We start from the raw sequence: 6,000 nt of genomic DNA on the forward strand, positions 1-6,000 counted from the left end.
ATCCGGCTGGAATCCAGCTTAGCGTTCCAGATTTCCCGTGAAGGCTTTCAATATTGTATTGAAAATGGAAGGAGTAACATGGAAAGTGGAAGGAGTAACTGGAAGAATTGAAGGGGTAACTTAGGAACTGTAGAAGTTATATTCTACGTCTGGGAGTTTTCACATCGGAATTAAATAAATTATTTATTGAACTTTGTATTTTGTAAGTAGGTAGGTAGGTAGCAAAATGTAAATCTTTAAGTAACTTTTTACAGCAGACAGTAGATAATACATTCGTAGGTAAGGTATTGTGAGTAGAGGTGCCTAGATGCGCCTGTAAATTTAAACGAATACATCGTGCAATACAGAAGTTGAAGCGTTGGTGGATGTGTCCAATCTATTTTTTTACCCTACCTGCATGTCAGGGAAAGTTTGACAAACTATTTATTGTTACTTTATTTAGGTATTTATGTTTAATAGTAGGTACCTATCTCTCAAACTTTCAGAGATAAGGTGTTACAAAATGTCCACCCTCCAAAAGGCTCTACTTTCAAAAAGCTATCGATTAGGTCTATATTCTCTATATATACGTCGAAATATTTTTGAAAATATACCTAGTTCGTTTTCGAACCAAACTTTGACAAGTTGAAAAGTCAAACTTGTGGACTTCGCAAAAGGTCATTTTGATAAAGAAAGAGAAACGACCTGGGGGCTGTTTCCACGATAGAAACACCCAGCCAAAGTATTGACCCAAGAAACAGAAACTCCAAACTTAGGAGAAGGGTAAACAGGGAGGCAATTGTTTACTATAATTCAAACCCAAGGACTTGGGGTATTCCTGAGGGATGCTACCTCCCGCCCCAACATGAATTGTAAACAAAGTAAAGCGGCACAGAAAACGGGCGCTGTAGATCTCGAAGTAAATGAAACCACATTTTTTCCCACATTTCATGTTAAACCCGTTTCGGGGTCACCCTGTATCGCTTGTTAAGAGGATCTTGCGCCTGGCGAAGGCAAAAACAATTTTCTTCCGTCTACCGTCATACCGTCAAGTCAGGGAAAAAAAATTGAATTTTCGTTGGCGTGATAGAGGCCCACCTTGTAGAACCTATGTCCTATTTATTTATGTTCAATTGTTCATTGCTTTGTCAGACCATTGGTACATTAGTAGAAAAGAAAATTTTGACACATCCACTAATACTTGTAGTGCGTGTTGTATTCGCTCGAATTTACCGGCGCAGCTTATCACAACAAATTTGAAAGAATGAAGTAAGTAGGTAGGTAGTCTATTAATTTGTCTATCTACCTACTTTTACGCTGACGACTTGTCATTTAGATGATCCGTCTATTTGTTTGTTTATTTGTTAGGTTTTATTTGTTAGGTTTATATTAGACATCCTATGTATTAACATTATTCTTACCGTTTCTATTATTACTGGATACTAGGTCTTTTTTTTCTTTTTTTCTCGCCTTCCCTCAGAGCAAATTGAGCAGGAAAGATAGGGTTAAATGCCATCGACCCCTCCTGCATTTTACATTTTCCAACAAAATGTCCTTTATCTGTATGTTTGTATTTGTGTGGGGGAGACACATTTTTTCGTATGTACCATGAAGGAGTAGAGGGGACACACATTTATGTGTGTGTACATTTACTGGAAACAAGAGAGGACATTTTTGGAGAAAAAAAACTGGAGGAGAGAGGTGCAGGGGGGAAAATCTGGTAATTTTGCTGACCATCAGGGTAGGTTGTACTTGGAAACCCTTGGTGACAAAGTAGCCTAGGGGGTTAATTAATTGGGTGATGAAATCCATTAAATAGAAGGGTGAATCAATCGAAATTGGATTTAAATTTGAAATTATTTATATTAATTTATTTTTAAAAGACAAAAATTTTGAGTAGTATCCTACTCCTAGTATCCTAGTACACCTAGTATCCAGTAATAATAGAAACGGTAAGAATAATTTATTTTCTTTGTTTCAATCCGATTTTGATGAATTTTGTCAAAAATGTTCAATACCTACATTGATCAAATCGAAATGTAAAAGTTCTCATAAGCCACTGGATATTCAAGCATTTCGAACCCACTTTTGGACCACCCTGTTTTAAAACATTTTGGTCAGCAGAACAAGAACTGTTCGAAAGAGAAAAATTAATAATGAAAAGCCAAACCCTCATCCTTCCCTCTAAAATTTCAAAGGAGGGGGGTTATGGTCATTGCTGGACCCTTCTTCCCTTTGTCCTTGCTTTACCTCTCTTCTCCTCCTCCTCCTCCTCCTCCTTCTCCTCCTTCTCCTCCTCCTCCTTCTCCTCCTCTTCTTTCTTCATCATCGACCCATTTATTATATCCCTTTCAACTGTTCATGGAAAGACCAACATCGTTTTTTTTTTTCGCTAAAATAACACAAAGTTACACAAGATGGTTTTCTGTGTGTACAAAGAAGAAGGAGAGGGGATAAAAGTTATCCTTAAATCATTAGCCTTGTGTCAGAGTCTTGTATCCTTTACTTTCCACATCCAGGTGTTGAATTATTGAAGAATAGAGAGATTGCACTTTGCCATTAGCATAGTTATTGAAAAACTACTGAATATATAAAATACACCCTTTCTTTATAGTAAATTTATAGTCTGACTCTATAAATTTACTATAAAGAAAGCTTGTGTAATTTTCAGACGGATGAGTCATCCAAAGATAAAGCAATGTTGTCAGACGTACCACCGTATAGTTTGACAAAAGTGACAGCATATTTCACAATAGTTGCTAACTCAACTCTATGAAAGGGTAAACTGGAAATAAGTACGTATACTGTTCACCAACCTTTGCAAACAACTAAACGAGAGCTCCCTTAAATCTAGAAACATCACCCAAAGATTTATTCGACTTTTCGTATATTGACAGATTTGTCAACATCAGAAGAAAAGAATTTTTTTTTTAGAAATCTCTCCCTATGACAAATATTTGATTACCTATGTGTAATACGTACAGTCGTACACGCTTTTGATTGATTTTCAGAACTCGAACCTGTCCACAAGCTAACAGCAATGGACTGAAGTAATGAAATTATAGTTCAGGGTATTCGTATATAATACCTATGTAGAAACAAAGTATACATATTTGCGTTATTTGCACCTTTAGTAGGCGTCCACAATGGAGAACAGACCATAGCCTAGTGACCCAAGAGAACAGAGACCCAAGAGAAAATAAACCATGCTAATGAATAGAAGCGTCCTCAACGGAACCTTAAAAATAGTACTGACCCTTGTAGAAAATCAAGAAATTGAGCTGAGTATTTTTTCTGCGATGGTCGATGGTCTTGGCGAGGGTCAATGGTCGTTGTTGTGGCCACGCTCTCACACCTGAAATATTGGTTATTGGGTAACTTTAATGTAGAATGGAATAGCATAAACACTTTATATTTATACTACCAGAATGAGACTGAAAAGTCCCTTTAAACCTGACAATGAACAGAATGGAGGGAATGTATTTGGCTCCTTCAAGGTCTATAAAACCTCTAAACGATTTCAGAGAGCAGATTTGTTTATCGTCGCGTCGTCTCTGTCAACGGTTATCGAAGCCTTCATTAGCCTTGATAGACGTGTGATCAATCTTTATCGTCGTCTTTATCGTCATCCGGCACTGTTTCCCCTCCCCTCCATTCTACCTTCCCCACCTCCACTCTCTTCCCCCTCCAATTCCTCTATAAACATCAAAGGAATCTTTCATTAGGGGTTTGTCCTATGGTTATCGAAGTCTTTATCAGCCTTGATAGACGTGTGATCAATCTTTATCGTCGTCTTTATCGTCATCCGGCACTGTTTCCCCTCCCCTCCATTCTACCTTCCCCACCTCCACTCTCTTCCCCCTCCAATTCCTCTATAAACATCAAAGGAATCTTTCATTAGGGGTTTGTCCTACCTAATCATTGGCATGTCTTAGATTTCTCTACCTCATCCACGTCCTCTGATGTTTCCCTGTGATTTAACCTCCATCTCTCCATATCCTCTTCCTAATTGTAACCTCTTTAGTTCATAAGATGTTCTGAGAGCACGTTCCAATCCTACAGGAGGTGTTGAGCTAAAGGGAATACATGTCCTACTTTGAGAAATAAAGCACTATACGAGTATACCTACTATCAATATTTTGTCCTTATTTCATAAGCTTCTCGTGTTCAGATTTGAAATCTACCTCCTTAATCACGAAGTTATGAGGTTTGAGGTTGGTGGTGGGAGGCGCTGAATTATTCTTTGGAGTTGAGAAGGGCCTCCTCCCTCTTTATGGGCTGGGCAGAACTGCTTCTCATGGATGCCAATAAAATATTCTTTGACATAATCATAGATAGGTATACCAACATTACCAAGCGTAGTGATGTAGTGGTTAGAATGTTAGATGGTGCTGTGATCAGTGAGGACTGAGAACTGAAGAGTTCCCTGTTGACTAAAAACTATACTACCAGAATGAGACTGAAAAGTCCCTTTAAACCTGACAATGAACAGAATGGAGGGAATGTATTTTGCTCCTTCAAACCTCTAAAGAATTCCAGATAGGAGGAGGTATTTATTTTATCGTCGCGTTGTCTTTATCAATCTTTATCGACGCCTTTATCAATCTTGATCGACGTTTTTATCAACCTTTATCATCGTCTTTATCGACGCCTTTATCAATCTTGATCGACGTTTTTATCAATCTTTATCATCGTCTTTCGCGACATCTTTATCGTCATCCGACACTGTTTCCCCTCCACTCCATTCTACCTTCCCCACCTCCACTCTCTTCCCCCTCCAATTCCTCTATAAACATCAAAGGAATCTTTCATTAGGGGTTTGTCCTACCTAATCATTGGCATGTCTTAGATTTCTCTACCTCATCCACGTCCTCTGATGTTTCCCTGTGATTTAACCTCCATCTCTCCATATCCTCTTCCTAATTGTAACCTCTTCCCTCTTCCAGTTCATAAGATGAGAGCACGTCCCAATCCTACAGGAGGTGTTGAGCTAAGAGGAATACATGTCCTGCTTCGAGAGATAAAGCACCATACAAATACCACTATAAATATTTTGTCCTTATTTCATAAGCTTCTCGTGTTCAGATTTGAAATCTACCTCCTTAATCATGAAGTTATGAGGTTGGTGGTGGGAGGCACTGAATTATTCTTTGGAGTTGAGAAGGGCCTCCTCCCTCTTCAAAATGTTTATGGGCTGGGCAGAACTGCTTCTCATGGATGCCAATAAAATATTTTTTGACATAATCATAGATAGATATCAAGCGTAGTGATGTAGTGGTTAGAATGTTAGATGGTGCTGTGATCAGTGAGGACTGAGAACTGAAGAGTTCCCTGTTGACTAAAAACCCAAATTGAAACTTCCTGGACTTTGTATGCGCTTTCAACAGGAGAAGAAAGAGGCGAAACAGGAGAAGGAGGACAAGGGGAGGAAGAGGAGGAGAAGGAGAAGAGTGGGATAGGGTTGACGGAGTGTGGGGGGGGTATCTTGGATTCCTTCTCTACCCCTCGTCCCCCTCCCCTTATCCCTCTCTTCCCCTTCCTGTGGATTCTTCCCCTATCTTCTAACTCCCACCCACTTTCCTATCTTGGATTCCTTCTCTACCCCTCGTCCCCCTCCCCTTATCCCTCTCTTCCCCTTCCTGTGGATTCTTCCCCTATCTTCTAACTCCCACCCACTTTCCTATCTTGGATTCCTTCTCTACCCCTCGTCCCCCTCCCCTTATCCCTCTCTTCCCCTTCCTGTGGATTCTTCCCCTATCTTCTAACTCCCACCCACTTTCCTATCTTGGATTCCTTCTCTACCCCTCGTCCCCCTCCCCTTATCCCTCTCTTCCCCTTCCTGTGGATTCTTCCCCTATCTTCTAACTCCCACCCACTTTCCTATCTTGGATTCCTTCTCTACCCCTCGTCCCCCTCCCCTTATCCCTCTCTTCCCCTTCCTGTGGATTCTTCCCCTATCTTCTAACTCCCACCCACTTTCCTATCTTGGAAGCATAACTTTCATCTTGAAACTTCTTCGGA

The sequence above is a fragment of the Diaphorina citri genome, unplaced genomic scaffold, assembly GCF_000475195.1.
Source record: "Diaphorina citri unplaced genomic scaffold, Diaci psyllid genome assembly version 1.1 scaffold1854, whole genome shotgun sequence".
In the NCBI taxonomy this organism is placed as follows: Eukaryota; Metazoa; Arthropoda; class Insecta; order Hemiptera; family Psyllidae; genus Diaphorina; species Diaphorina citri.